Source organism: Pezoporus occidentalis, unplaced genomic scaffold (assembly GCF_034315485.1).
Source record: "Pezoporus occidentalis ecotype Australia unplaced genomic scaffold, CSIRO_AGI_Poc_V1 ctg63, whole genome shotgun sequence".
Taxonomy (NCBI): Eukaryota; Metazoa; Chordata; class Aves; order Psittaciformes; family Psittacidae; genus Pezoporus; species Pezoporus occidentalis.
Window position 1 is genome coordinate 5,008,041 of NW_026915977.1, and position 16,418 is coordinate 5,024,458.

Below are 16,418 nucleotides of genomic sequence, written 5' to 3' on the forward strand. Positions count from 1 at the left end.
CTTTGCTTATTACAATTAATATAAGCACGTGGTGAGAATCTTCACAAAAGAGCTGCATTCTGCCTTATTATTATCTTGGCAAAATACTTGTTATTTCCTTAAAATTGTGTGTTGCACACTGATGATCCTTGCAATGCTTTACAGATAGTGCATTTCTACATCACTTAAATCGTACATTATAATTTATAGGTTAGTTATTTTATTTTGGCGTCAATCAAAATCGGAAACTGTATGAAAGAGTTTAGATTAGAAGAAAGAGATTTTTCATGGTAATCTTTAATAAGGGAGTGATGATATTATAAGAGCTATTACACAAATAATAATAATAATATCTAATTATAAGCTTGTTCCTGTTTATTTAAATGTTCCATCTTGTGCTTGTTTGTAAAAAGTTAATAATTACATCGTGGTTAAACTGATGTAAATAGGTGAGTCTGCTCTGGGTAAAACCTGCAACACTGAGCTGCAGCGCTACCTAATCAGCGAAGAGTGGATACTGAGATTTCAGCCTTTTTTCTTGCAGCATACAACACCCTTCTAAAGAGGTATTTGATGTTTTGACCAAGTAAGTCCCATAAAATTGGCAGGGTGGACGACACCCAAGCCCCGCTCTAGCACAGACACGAGGCTGGTTTTGAACCAGTACTGCCTCTGCAGAGGCTTCAGTACTGGTGTTGCTGGGTCAGCACAGACAGCAGTACACACAGCAGCAGAGGAGGAAGGCAGAACATCACTGTAATTTCCTCCTAGGTCTGTCTTGCCCTTACCTGACCAGGCTGGAAGCTTCCAGCGGTCCCCAGAGCATACATATATGATATTGGTGACCCGGCTTGGCACCTACCAGCTCTCCTGCCATCCATGAGCTAAAATACATTCAAAATCTTTTTAGCTAAACTTTTTATTTTTACGACTCCTTTCCTGTGTTTGTCACCGAGATCCCACAACCCACAGGGCAAGAAATGAGCTGCTGTAAAGAATCTCTGTTGTCCCCGTATAAGTTATTCTTGAGGAACCAGCTCTCAAAGCATCAGGAACCCCAAATGTACCAGTGTGCTCTGACCCCACAGGAGCACAGTCATCCTGACTACTCCTCCTGAAAGCCTCCCAGCAGAGGCTGGGACAAAGCACGAGTCATTAACTCCTGGAGACTGCACAAACACGACTACTCTGTTTGCTGCCCATACCACAGTGGTTAAACACTGACACTACTTACTACCTCCCTCATGCACAGCAGACCTCTGGCAGCTGTTGATAAATGTGATTTCAGGATGGGCTGTGTTAGATCACAGGTATTTGTACTTGTAAAGCCATCTCCTGTGGTAGCCCAGCCATCCACGGCCATATGGACCAGTGAGAGCACTGCTGGTTACATGTGTAGGTAGCCCTTTGGTCAGATTTGGCAGCAGCACTACCCTGCAGAACCCCCCCATACACACACACACTGCGTAGAGTCAGCTCCATAAATCACACATTACCATGCATAAATCACACACCACCATGCATCTCCCTCCAGCAATCCAGAGGCTGTCCAGCTAGACCACGGGCACAGATCATTCACCCCTTCGCATTGCGGTGGTGGGCAGCAGGTAGCAATGCATTTTGGCCAGCACAGGATGCTAAATGCTCTCCATGGTAAAAGGACACCCTCAGAGCAATGCAGGGCATCAGCTCAAATCATCTCAAGACCTAAATGGGCCCTGGTCTTTCCACCACCTTAGAGGAAGCGTAGGGGAAGAAGTCCACCTCAACTGACATTGGATTTTCTGCATAGAGAAACCCAGGTGCTTGGAAAGCAAACTTTCTTCTTCCTGAGAAGAAAACACCTCTTGCACACACCTCTTCCAGCACTTTGCCTGCTTAGAACAAATTGCTGCTGTGGTGGTTACTCTCCTGCAGAAACAAGCAGGTTAGCCTATGTGGTTTAGAAATAGCATTTGCCTTCTTCCCCACAGATGGCAAACTCCTTGGTTTCCGCCACCACTAAGCATACAAATAAATCAAGATATGATCTGCTAACATATTCAAAATTCTGTTTGGCCTGAATATTTTTCTTTTTTAGCTTCAAACATCAATTTTGTTTCATAATGAATACATGCTTCGTCTCATAGCATTTCATTTTTCATACATTTAGCAAAATGTTTAACTGGTTCCTTTTTTTTTCCAAAGCAGCTTCATTCCTACCCTAAAAACATGCGAATCAAAGACATACACACTTATATAATGTGAAGAATTCCCTACCCTTGGTTCCATTGCTAAATTATAAAATATTCATAATATCTACATTTTTTCACAAAATGGATTTTATATCCTGACTTTTTTTAATGAAAATCACATTAGGATACAAAATTCTACAGGCCTCTCTGTGCAGCTCTTCCCATTTTTATTTGCCCCCCTCTCTGAAGGAAAACTTCCTAGCACCCATCCATGTGCTCTGCATGCCAGCATCCTGATAGGAAACATCGGTGAGGCACATCCAGCACTCACTTCCTAAGCTAATGCCCTTTGCAATTCTTGTCTGAACAGTTGTTAGCTGAAGACAAGAAGCCTTATTTCTATTCATTCCCTACATAATCCACCTTATGAATTTACACCTCACCTACCCGCACATTCAAGGACCCAGAAACACAAAATATTTCCCACTGTGTTTTAAACCCACATCCTCCTGGATACAAGATAAGAGCCTAATAGCTTTGACACTGCACTGTTTTCATATTCATGCATAAGTTATGGATACAGCAACAGATCAGCTCTTCTTTGTGCTTCTCATTGGCTCTGGTTCGCTGCCTTAAACTGTCTGAGTCAAGGCCACGTTTTAATGCCATAGACTCTCTATTCAAATACCAGTATGACCACATTTTAAAAGCCACCCTGTACCACTTCATTGCCGCAGATGTCCTTTACATCTGGCAAGGCCCGTTTCTCTGCATGTCAACAGTAATTCAGTTTAACAGCTGTCTCTTTTGACAAGCTTAGTGTCAGACTCTAAAATGACAGGGTGACAGTTTTCCTTTTCTTTAACAGAACATAGTGCAAATTAACCATTTGAATGCAGGATCACTGAACGCCTCCCGAATACAGTTTTCAGAGTCAACTGAATAGGATTTGGGAATTGCTGGTATTAACAACCAACGCTAAAACCTGTAGGGTCTGACAAATCAAGGCACTTCTCCTATAATTGAGATTCTTACCTGAAGTCTAAGTGTTCAACAAGCAGAAAACCTTAAATTGGGTTGAAATAAGAGTCGGAGGTAAACACTGGGAATTTGCAAACTGGGATGAGAAGTACTTTTCCTGCATTGTAGACATACAAAGAATTTTCTGTATATTTAGTTAGAGTGTGTGTTACTACAGCAGCTGATGGTACTGTGCGTGTCAAATACCATGTGTATTTCAAACGGCAGGCTGCACACACACGTTTTCCACAAATGCCAGGAGTACAAAAGCACCACAACAGAATTTCTCTAGGGCTAAAACTGGGCCTGAGATAATACTGTGCATTTTAGTGATTGAAACCTTTAGCATGAAAACCAGCTTGTGGACAGCAACAAAGCGCCACCATGATTTCTGAACAACTTGTAAATGCTACAAAGACACTGCTTTAGTCTGGTGCAAGAGCGAGCTTTATGAGTCTGCCTCTATTAGGCTCACATAAAAGTGAATTAAAAAAATATAAACATTACACTGTGCATATTTAAACCAAATACTGAAGTGAGGTGTATGGTGAGCCACTTCATTATGTCAATGTTATATCATGGCTGCCACAATGAGGAGGAAGGATATCGCCCTGGTTTGGTTCTTGTTCTTACTGAAACCAATGTCAAACCTCGAAGCAACTGCAGTGGGACTAGACTCCAGGTCACACAGTTTGTGTTATTTTTAAAGACCTATAAAAGCCTTTCTGTTGTTTGTTCCTGGGTAAACAGTTACATCTAAAGCCCTACAAAAATAAGCTGGGTTTTAAGGATGGTGCAGAGTGTAACATTGAAATGCCTTTAGTAATAGCTTTTGTTCGCTTATTAATATGTTGCCGTAAGCATTTGTATGTGATACTCATTGCTGTAACACCTGAGCATCTCATAATATTTAGAAAGATTCACACTCAAACGCCTATTACTACCTCTAAAAGGTATGCCCATTTATATGAGCAGAAATAGAGACTTCTCATTTCTCAAGTTCATAATATAGCCACGTTCTTCCCCTTTTATTCAGCTTTTTTTAACACAGAATTGGTCATGACCACAGAAGAAGTCATTTATTCTCAACCGCTCTGTAGCCAGGTCTCTCATACCATTAAACTTGTGTGTCCCTGTTCTGCAAGAGCTGGGGCAGAGATGCTGATGGTGCTGACCTCCCTATTGACTCCCTTCTTATACGAACATAACTTGTTCATTTCCATAGCCCACAAATTCATACTTCCATAGCCAGACATGAGCCTCTGCAATTCATATTTTATTAATATATCATGAAGCAAAGTCAGCTGCAAACACATATTTTTAGTGCAACATCAACCCCATGGGAGAGTGCAGGTTGCTGGGTTTCAAGGGCTAGGTTGCTATTAGTATCACACGCAGCTCAGCTACCCAAGACATATATAACTAAAACACTTAACCTCCCCAAAATCTATCATACACCTGAAACACTAATAATTCTATAACTTAAGCTAAACAGAGTACTATTCAGCTATAAATTTTATGGCTACTCTCTCCACCTCTTATGAAGTGTGAAAAGAGGCTTCATATCTGTCAGTCTTTTCTCAGAAATGACTTTCGCTGATTACTTAAACTTTCGTTAAATAAGCTTTCCACAAGCTGTAAAAACAGAACACAGTAGGGAAAAAATTGGCTCTCTTTTAAAAGTGCTGTAAAGTCTCTTTTTGAATGAGTAATTAGAAATGTGTAAACTCTTTTATGGATATGTGAGAAGCACACACAAAAAAATTGACATTCCATGCAAGTATTTCTGTGTGCTATCAAATTTCATTGTATTTCACAGAGACCAAAACTATAGAGACCCAAAATACACATACATTAGTGGACATGGGTTATCTGCCAAGAAGGAATTTACATACAGTACAAGTAAAACATCCTAATTTAAATCTATGACAATGGATACTCACATTCTTAAAGAGAAATCAGAGTTGTTTGTCTTTCCACTCATATTTATACAGATTGCAAAGCTGTTGACAGAGCACGATTTGAGCTGGGCCTTTCCAACTGCTTACTGTTATTTTTATTGCCATTGTCAGATATCTTTTCCGTATTGAGAATTGAGCTTAGATGGTCTTCTGATTTCCCAAACCCATACACAAACACAAAGAGATGCCATGCAATTCCAGGGGTCAGGCAGGGAGCAGGCAGTGAGAAAAATGGATTCCCACTGCTGGTCCTTGCCTCCTTGAAAACTCCCCAAACCTTTAGTTAAACCAACACACTTTCTCACTTTCATTTCTACATACACACACAAGCGGTCCATCCAAACCAGACTCTGCAGATGCTCTGCAACCCCTTGTACCTTCATGACTTCGCGTCCCTCTCCCTCTGCTTAAAACTCACGTTATTTGTGCTGAAAACTTGCTCTGACTTTAAGCCTCATGATCAGCTCCACAGCTGGGGGGGGCACAAGTATCTTTATCTAAAAAGATGCAAAAGAAAACTGTAGACAAAGGGAGATGGGTGCTACCCCTGCGTAATCTCCTACCTCCCCAGGAAAGGGAACAGGGCATCACAGGGGCACTGAAATGGAAAACCTCCCCGCTCCTAACTGGTAGGATGTTTGCTTGAAAAGCTGCTGGATGTCACGCTGTGTACACGTACTGTGCACTATAAATAGTAATGTCTTCTATGCTCCTCTCCATGGAAAAAAACTGCAGGAGGGGAAATAGTCTCAAATCTGTGTAGTTTTCAAGCCAAAGAGAGCCAGCCTCATTCTCTCCTCAGTGGGGAAGCTGTAGGTAGGGGCTATGCCCCTCCAACCTGGCGGAGTCAAAGGAGCTGGACGAAAAAGCAGGTCCCAGCTAATGAATCTGGGGGTGAAGAACTGCTCCCCACCTGCTCTCCAGCCTCCCAGTCCCAGTGGGTCCCACAGCCATTAGCCTCTGCCCTCCATGAGCAAACCCAGCCCCTCTCCAAGGAAGACGACTGCCACTGCGAAGGGTTTATGTGGCATCATTAAGCAGGTGGCACTAAATGCCACAAGGCTCCTTGCTCCCAAAAGCACCTGTGTTCAAGCGGACTGCCAGGCACTGATCCCCCTCCAAATTCCATAGATTTCCAGCATGGAAATGGTGCTGAGAACTCCCAAGAAGAGCAAAGAGCTCCACGGTGTGAGCTCCTTTCTCCCACTAAAGATATTAATGCCGTTATTCCTATTTTCTTTTAGTTCCCAAGAGAGTGATTCAGACCCCACCTGCAAAGTTCAATAATCCTGTTGACAGCAGAGCAACACCACCATTCCTGCTCCCCACGATGCTGCTCCAAGCAAGTTCTCTGGCAAAGCATTCACAGGCGCAATTTGGTGCCAAGTCAGTTATAAAACCAACCACAGCATGAATGTTTTTGGGTAGAAGAACAAAAGTATGAGAAAGGGAAAGGCTTCACACATCTTTAGTGTGGAGAATGTATTTAGTGCTCCAAGAAGCTATTAGATGGGGTGATACAGGCAATTTATTGTTTTGTCAATACCTTTTATTCTGATTTAATAACTTACAAAACCTACAGTCTATTTGTCGCACAGCCTCAACTTTCTTTACACAACCCCACTTAACTTTCAAACACTTTAACTTTCAGGTCAAATCTCTGTCATATTGATAAATGGGTCTATTTAAATTTTTATCAGTGAAGAATTCTCTCTGGTGTCTTTTTCACTATCAGATTTCATGCACAAAATAACAGGATACTTACTGGTTTTTGTTGTCCAGCACACACAACAAAATGAGCCACTATAGAAAGCACAGATGTCTTGGTGAAACGTTTGTAATTTGTCTTCAATGGTATCATTCCTACAAGCATTTCACATAGAGAGAGGTACAATACTTTCAAGAACGATGTGTAAAAACAGAGGGCAGAAAAGCCTACTCTAGGATATATGTGGAAACTGCAGTCTGCCTCTGTTCTAACAAGTAAAAAAGTCAAAGTATTTTACCCTCAAGAGGCATTACTGTGCACAATACAGAGGCCTTGAGTGAAGTTTAATCTTATTTGGCTATCTGACTATTACTTCATTAACCAAACTAAAAAAAAATGCTGCAAAGTCAACAAATTTTTAGATATTATTGTAAATAATCACCTGGTTTTCCTACCAATAATGAGGAAAAATATAATCCTTATAGCCCTAAGCGCGCTATATATGTTTAACCTTTACTTTAAAATAGGATTAAATGCTGAACACTGTGGCTACTGTAAAGATAGTAAAAACAGATATTGCAGGAATATAACAGTGTTTAATGACAAGTTACAGAGTTCTACTGAAAGAAAAGCAAGAGCAAAAAAGGTTAAATAAACAGAAACCATAGTGCCTCCCACCTTTCTTACATTGACTTTTAGTAACTATGAAATTTCTGTTAGACATGATTTGATTTCTCAGATCTGTGCATTAAATATTTACTTCTAACTGTAAACTTATATGAGACCCAAACAGAAACTAATTAGCATTATTAATGATGCAAGAAATGTGATGCTTAGTCCCTTAAGATTTGTAATAAAGAAGAAAATGTTAGAGATTTACTTTCTTTTTCAAAGGCAAGTTAAAACAATAAAACTTATTTAATTAACAGAGACTCTATTTATGAATTAGTTGTTTCTGCCAGCAAGAATGTTTAAAAAAAAAAAAGTCTGAAATGAGGCTGAGACTACAAAGAGTCCATTTTCAGCTTGGGAGTCTCGAGGGAAAAATCAAAGGGTTTCTTTCTTTCAACAGTTTGGGTGAGATGATATTTTGAGATGTTGACAGCTGCCAAACTGCAGAACCAGTGAAGAACTACCAAACTGAAATAATTTTTATCTTTCTGAATTTGTCTCATTATTTAGTTCAAATTCCTTTCACAGATCACAACTGAAATGTCTACATGGTTAAAAGGTTTTTCCCCTCCTTCAATGCTTGCGTCCACTGCTTTGGGCCAAAAATGAACTCTTTCTCTTCTAAAATTAGCCATAAATAATAAAGAACCATTATTACTACCTTTAGTAGTGTTTCTAATACAGCAATGCATTAATTGCCATCCATTTCTTCCTTATGTGCTCAGAGGGGAACCAAATTTCAATGGTTAATCATCTTTATCACACTGAATGTCCTCACTATGTTTAACTTACAAGATGTTAGTAAAAACTAACAGGTTTTGCTACAATAAAGTCGAACTAAAAATTAACATTTAAAACATGTTTTCTACTTTTCTGACAAAAGCAACTTATAAAATTCAGAGCAAGACAGTCTTTAGTGAATAATAATAAGAAAAAGAACACTTTCCATGCAGCTAATACCATTCTTAATTTTCCATTTTCTTCCTAAATCCTGTTTCCCCTGCTAAAGCCACCCCTCTTTTTCTAACCCCTTCATCTCTATTGGTCACATGACTAACCTTGTGATGGCTTCTCATCTGCTTCAGACATTGGCCCCATGTTTCCTCTTGAAGCCTCTTCCCCTGCAATCACCCCATGCGTTTCTGTCTTCATCACATATTCATTAGCCACCTCAAAGCCGAACAAGCCCTTTCTTCTTTATTGTTCAAGCTGTCAGCCTCAGCAACAACCCCTGCTTCCTCCATCCGCTTCTGCCTTCTTCCCAGCCTCTGCTCAAGTCTTCCCTCTCACTGTCACATCCGTGTTTTGAAGATGACCTCTTTAATCTTCCTCCAAACAACCATTTCCAACCCTAACCATTCTGTGATTTCTTTCTAAACTTGTCCTTAAAGACTCTGTCTCAGGCGCACCTTTGTCTTGTCCCCTGCTTCCCCTGTGCACCCTCCCTTGCCTGAACTCCAGCAGTACCCATCACCTTTCAGTTAGCCCCCACCAAAAACAGCTCACACAACACCAGATTGAAGTAAGACAAGAGTCTTCCTCCAGGACGGGAAGGGCAAAGTCCTGCTGAGGGGTGAGCTCCTGGCACTGCTTTGGCAGATGCAATTTCTGATGTATTTTGCCATTACAGCCCATGACCCTCAGCACTGTGATACAGAGGACCTTCCAGATTCCTGTAACAAGGATACTCTGCACTCTGCTTCATGAGATCTCATGCAAATACTATTTGAATATAACAAGACTGACTTCTGCTGGTACAAATTCCTCAGAATTTGGATTAACTGCACTTTGGGCTTTGTTTTATAAAAACAAAAAAGAAAAAAAAACATATGCAGAATTAAAAAATAAATCAAAAAAACAGATTTAAATATCAACCACTGTTGACATTGAATATCTTTAAAAATGCAGTATCTTATAAATTATTGTGACAGCTTAATGCCCAGCAAAGATAGTGATGTGAGAGAGCGAGGGTAATATCCCCAGCTGTACTCACAGACCTCTGCCGATCAGTGACCCAAGGACTAACGCACAGTTACATGATAAATTGGAATGGATTTTAGTTTTTGATAGTTTGTTTGTTAGTGCAGAAGGCAGCATGTAACTGTTCGGGAAGAGTTCCTGTCAACACTGAAAGAAAAATATGCTCCCCTTTCAAGGAGACTTATCCACACCATTATGCTCCTAAACAAGTAAGACACAATACACAGAGTCCTTCTTAACTCTGAAAATAAGGCAGAGATATATACAAAGACTACTAATTCAGTACTTTTACGGTTAATACAACAGAGACTCTCAAAATGAGGCTTTTAATTCTGGGCAACCCAGACCAGCAAAGTGCATATCCAGAGGAGAACGTAGCCTTGCCCTCTCCACTCATTCGTTAATATTTTTAATATCCTCCAAGGATGATCCTCCTGCTAGCATAGACTTGATGCAGAGAGCACTGGCTGCATCCTCTTCCCCAGGGCAAGGAGAAGCATTGCCATGGACAGCAGCATGATCTCGGCCATCAGCTCCTATGTGATGCTGCTCCCCTATGACAACCACTCAATGTGAACAGGAGCCAATGCCTCCCGTTATTCCCCTGCTGCAGCCTGGGACATTTACATTTGAAAATGGTATCTGTCACTTCCTCAAACCAGGTTTGTTGTTTTTTTTTCCTGTTTGAACCTGAATGAAAAAAATCCAAATCCCTGGGTGCCTGACATCAAAGTGTGGTAGAAAGAAACTGTTGGGATGGTGTTCTGGCATTAATGTGGCACTAGAAAGCAAGAGCAGATGGGCAGTGAGGAAGCAAATCCTGTTTAAGTGACACTGAAGATAAGAAAAAACATGAAAACTAAAAGGTAAGTAATGGGATTTTAAGTGCAATGTAAAAGGGGATTTGTGGCACATGTAATTCCTCCTTTAAATGTTGATTAAACATAGACTATTTTTTTTTGCCTCTCAATTATAGTTACAGATCATTGTTTCTATGCCCTCTGCAAGCATCAGTGAAAGCTGAAGGTGCTTGGCATTTCTGTATCTATTGTATGCTTATGTTTTATTCGCATTCACTAACTGCATTTCCACCTAAAGAATAAAAAGGGAGGCATCAAGAGAAGAATGTGCCATAATCTCCAGCATTCTAAGAAAAAAAGCCAATGATTTTCTGGAAGATTATGGTTTCATTCCAAGCACAGTCCGAATCAAGCTTTATCAATTGCCATTTATGACTAGGCAAGCCTGGCTTCTGATCATGCTGCTTTTCACGTGTCTTTACCAGCAGAAAGTCTGCTGTGAGTATTATGGGATGAAGGAGCTTGACTTTCTCTTTTTTTAATTTATTTGTGCTGATGTAATCACTTGTGTATTCCAACAAATCACTAATTTTGGGTGAATCATCATTCCTAGCATGAACAGAAATAGGTTTTAGTCCCACATTTCTGTACAAGCCCACCTCCACCAAACCCAGCCCTTGCGATGCCATTCTTCTTTGAAGCTCATTTACAGACCTAGGTGGACTAGAACAACCAGCCCTCCTGTTTCATCAAAAGGGTGGCCTTTCCAAGTGTTTTATGTCGTCATTTCTCTTATTTTCTCTACCTTCCAGAGCAGAAGCCTTAATTCAGTCTTTAAGTTCAACAGGACCTGTGGTGGAGCAGGACAACAGGGAAGGAGGGAAAGAGGGAGGGATGAAGACAGGGAAGAAATACTTCTTGTCTTTTTTGGGTCAATCCCACACATTTCACTGAACTTTTCCACAGTCATAAATCTGAAGAGCTCCTCAAACACCCCTCCGAGCTGTGCTGCTCACTCTGCCTCAGCACTCCAGAAAAGATCTCCGTACCAGCCCTGCACAACTGACGTGATGCCGAGATAAATATGTCCCACTCTCTGGATACTAAATCTGCATTGATATTTTCTTTGCATGGGAGATCCTGACTCATGCCTGTGGCTGGGATTGGGCACGTGTGATGTGTGCTCATCTAGTATTGCTTGTGGCCAGTTAGAAAAATCATATAATACACTGCAGATTTAAAGCATAATTTTTAACCTGCCAAGTCTCATAACTTCCAAGAAGGCAAATTTACCATAAAGAGAATGGTTTCCACTTACTAGATTTTATATTCAGATTTCTGGCACACAGCTTGCCACAAAAGAAGTCTTTTATGCAAGCACATAATCAATGGAAGCCTTCACTTCACTGCAGTTAGATTTAATGTGATAATGAATATTCCAGTGTCAGCTCTGGGTAAATGGATGAGGTTTCACCTCAGATTCCCTCCTTTAAATATCTCACACAGGAACACACTTGCTGAGTGGTAAATAATTTAGCAGCACCCAAAGAAGGACATCTGACATGCATTCAAAATGCAGGTGTATCTGCCTCGCTCTTGTATTGCCCCGTGTTCCTGCTCTTGTAAACAACATCAGTAGCGTAGCAAAGAGTGCAAAGACCATGTTACCTATTTATATCTGCCCCTTGCAATGGAGAGCACATGGGAAAAATGCATGGCTTCAGCAAGCTGCCTGCGGGGTGTACCACAGTCACACATGAAGCTCACCACTGTTCACCTGGTCCAGGTGTGAGGTAGAAGGGCAGGGCAGGGAAGCTTGGTGCTGCTGTTCCAGACTAACACCACAGCCATGAGGAATGCATTCCCTAACTAGCAGGATTTATTTTTATTATCCTTTGCAGAACTGCACATGATATTTCACATTCATTTGAAAATCTTTCTGCAATTTGCAAACATTTACTCAAGCCATATGAGGCGAATTCTTCATGCTGGTTTTAGGGACATAGAATGCAGGTGAATAATATTACTGGGAAAAACTTCGCTGTCATATTTCCCCACCTGTGTCACCATAGTTTATCCTCATTACCTAACTAGGGCTGCCTGCAGGAGCAGCTTCCCAACATAATTGTTATGGATCTGCTATTTCTTTGGTCTTTTCACCTATTCTGCAGTTACTGGGTGATGTTTTTCCTCTCCTTCCTTTTGCCAGTTTCAAGTTTCCATTCCGACACCAAACGCTTTCCTCTTTTTCTACTGCTGTTAACACTAGGCAGATCAAACGAACACAAAAGTGTTTTCTCAAAAACTAATCATTAAGCATATCGTGTAGTTTAGTTCAAGTGACAGCTGAGTATTTGTTTCATTAATAAGTAATTGCAATTAATTCACGGAGTCATTTCTAAAAGAACATTGTGATGTTTCCATGGTTTTAAAGTGGCAAAACACTAGTCATTTTGTGACAAAATTTCAGTACAAATCGCTCATAAGCATCCACTGGAAAAATCCAGCCTATGATGAGGAGCACCCCCATGACATGTGAACATGTCTCCCATTAGTGCTAGTGGCGAAGTGCCTACATACAATATAAAAATAACTGCAGTATTTAGGGTTTGAATTTCAGGTGTGTGAGTGCTCACACTGCTCCTTTAAAATGATTAGTAATGGAATAACTAAAGTTAAGGGTTTTTTCCATGTAAAGCTCATAAACAACTCTTCTCCATGCTGGAGGAGTACAGCTTGTTCAACTGATCTCTTTTCAATCAAAAGGCTGGACAACCTAATGATTCTTGTCCTGAAATCTGATACTGAAGATGCTCCAGCTCACAAACTGCTGAGGCTCTAAAATCATGCCAGGAGTTACGGGTTTCCCTTCCAACAAATAAGCATCTCTCCTTGGAGGTCCAAGGGGCTCCATTCTCAAGCCTACAAAGGTCATTTTTTGTGCAGAAGGGAATAGGCACTATTTGCAATGATATTTTATTAAGAATTAAATAGCAGCTCACCATCTTTCACAACATTCTTTCTGACTTTACAAACTGGCATGATTTAGGAAAAATATGACGTGAAAGTGTTTTTAATCCTGGACACCAGCACCACTTCCACTCTAAAGCCAGGACCTGATACCTGCCCAGCAAAGGCTAAGGACATTTCTAAGGTACAGAAACAATTACAGTTGTTGCCATATCACCTTCTCAATAACCTTCTCCCAAAATTACAGGTTACAGTTGTCTGTAATCATTAACTGCCTGAAGGAGGGATACACATTACCAAAGCAGCAAACCTCTAATCAGCAGAATGGGAGCAGTGCAGAAGAGAAAAATAGCTACTTAACAAGCAAGTTGCAATAGTTTAATATACATACATATCTATACCTATCTATCTATATATGTAGTTAGCAACCCACAGTTACAAAATTAAAATGTTAGGAAAAGTGAACATCATAAATCTGTGCCTACTTGGGAATGTAATTTGCTAGAATTCCACTTTCAGATGGAAGTGCTTGCAGATTTTAATATTGAGCAGCAAGAAGACCAGTTACATTAACAAACTGACACGGGGAATACAACAGAGAGCTGGTAAAAAAAAAATAAAAATCAAATGTCTGTTTATTTTCAATTAAAATTGAGATTTTTCTTAAACTGAAAAAATGCCCAATTTCAAGCTGTTGAATTTAACAAATAGCTAATGTGGTGTCTGGTAAGCAAAGTTTTAGATAGACCCTTTTGTAAAAAATCTTTCACTGGAAGGTTGTTTTTTTTTAATTTGTCAGAAAAATCAGGTTAAAAGGAATATTTTGAAAATTGTTGAAGTGCCACAATTTATGAACTAAAAACAAATAAAGTTGGATATGAGAATCTACACATTATCTGGCAAGAAAATCTGGAAACAATCAGCTATTTTGAACCTTCCATCAATACACCATGCTTTGCTACACAATGATTTCTGTGATAAGATGTGACTTTGCCTTGAACGCAATTTGCAACCTATTCGCTTGATCCAGTTTCCACTGAAGTAAATGAAAAGATTACCATTGACTTCAATAAAAGCTGGATTAAACTGTTCTCATTCACAGTGGGGAAAAAAAAAAAATCTTAATGATTATTTATGCCAGAAATTCCAGTGTAAAAAGCAAAATTGGTGCAAATGTGTTGAAGAATTTGAAGAGAAAAATGAGCAGTTGATGTAAAATATGATTTCACTAAAAATTATAAGATTACTAATTACAGTGAATAAGCTTATGGAAATGCTATAGATGTAGTTAAATAGTACAAATATACTTCAAAATCCAATTATAGCAATAGAGCAATGATTGTACAGTTGCATTAAGAGTTAAAATAAAATATGATGCCAGATAAATGGGTATATTAGAAGGCCATTATTAGATTTTCTTGCATTTATCCACCATTGAGTGCCACTAACCCTTCAAGCTAGGGACAAATAGAAGAAAACAGATAGAAGAGGAATATTTAGTTTGCTTGCTAAATATAATCAGTAACAATTGAATATATTTCTACCAGAAAAGATAAAAGGAGATACCAGCTACCAATACATGACCTGCACAACAAATCAAAATGCTGAGTCTTGCTCACAGTCCTACAGTTCCACCAGAATCATCAACTTCTCTAAGTACCAGACTATAGAAGTAGGAAAACCTGAAAAGTGTTTACTGCAAAAAGTTGGAGCATCCCAGAGAAAACACAAATACCAATAAAGAGGCAATCATTGCAACTATCAATATTCGCCACTGGACTATCAGAGGAAAAGATATGCAGATTCAATTAAGAAAACATACAGCCATGACTATCATCTGGGGGAAGAACATTACTTACAGATAGGAAAAGAGGCGCACGCTTTATTTGTATGTTTAAATCATAATTTGATACTTTACCCATTATGCCAAGAAACTAGCATTTAGGGGAAACAAATATAGGCAGTGTCACAGTGAGTCCCGTTCTGATTTAAAACTAGAGTAAGTCATCCATCTCTCATTCTTGAAATTTATATTGATTTAAAAGAAAAAATAATAGAGAAAAAATATAGTATGTGTCAGGTTTGCCAGCTTTTGAAACCCAATGGAAATAGTCACCAAATACCACAAACTTCCTTAAATCACTTGCAACCTTACCTGTTCTTAAAATTCAAACATAAACCAGGCACAGCTTACATGGAGTTTTTGTGAGGATTCCCCTCTGGTGAACTGGTAAATGCTCCTTTGGGAGGTTTCCCACTAATAAACACCTGCAGTTTATTCTGTTTTGCAACAACAGGGAGAGGGCTGGTAAGGTTTTCAGTTTATAAGGTCACACAGACTGTATCTGCCCCCCCCCATACATGTTGGTTCATTAGCATAATAAAAAGAGGAGGGGAAAGAACAAAAAGAAACCATAAGAATAGTCTTTTGTTCTGCTTTTGCTGTAATACTATAAAGACAAACAAATATCCACATGCTCAGCTATGCCTTGCCTAAGCAAATCTCATAAATGTCTGAATTTCCCATTATAGCCATGATTTCTAGAGGGAGATGAAATCTTTACCTCTCTCTAAATTGATGGGAGTCTCCCTCCTCCCTTCAGATGCCAGAATATGGAAGTAGAAGACTATCCCTCTGAAGACTGCATTTTATAATACTCCGATGAGATGCCTTTTGATTTAGGGTTTGCATGAAGGAAGAAAAAAAACCATGTAGTCTGCCAGCTCATCCAACCCAACTTTAATCACTTACTGTGTAGACAGCTGTATCTGAGCTAGTCATCTAAAATCTCTTTAAAGTCAACGATGAGGAATAGATGTTTTTAGGATGGAATTAATTGATTGGAAGGAAGAGGGATCTATCATATGAGAATTGCAGCCCAGAGGGTTCTGCTTCTACTCAGCAGTAAAGTAAAACTCATTTACTTTACAGGGAGTTCACACATCTGCATTGTAGTAGTCATCCAAAAGAGGTGAGAAGAGTATCACCAATCTCTACTAATCAATTTCTCTTTTTTTTTAGAGAAAACCTCTTTTACTCTTCCTCTTCCCTCTGTTTCTTCACCAAGTCTCTTCTGGGACATCAGTTCATTTTTCTTTACATTAGAAGCCCATTCATCCCTCAAGGAAATGAGTTCATTCATCTGATGGTAAT

At 39.6% G+C, this 16,418-nt stretch overlaps 1 long non-coding RNA gene across 4 annotated transcripts in view; it reads right to left on the bottom strand.

Moving 5' to 3' along the window:
- Positions 1-16,418, bottom strand: part of LOC134174885 (uncharacterized) — an 80,191-nt gene that overhangs the window by 10,876 nt on the left and 52,897 nt on the right. Inside the window, exon 5 of one of the 4 annotated variants that reach the window (XR_009968824.1) lies at positions 926-3,291. The exons of the other annotated variants lie outside the window; for them this stretch is intronic. This is a non-coding gene — a long non-coding RNA (uncharacterized LOC134174885). Of the gene's footprint in view, positions 1-925; positions 3,292-16,418 lie in introns of those variants that run through there. 4 annotated transcript variants of the gene reach the window in all.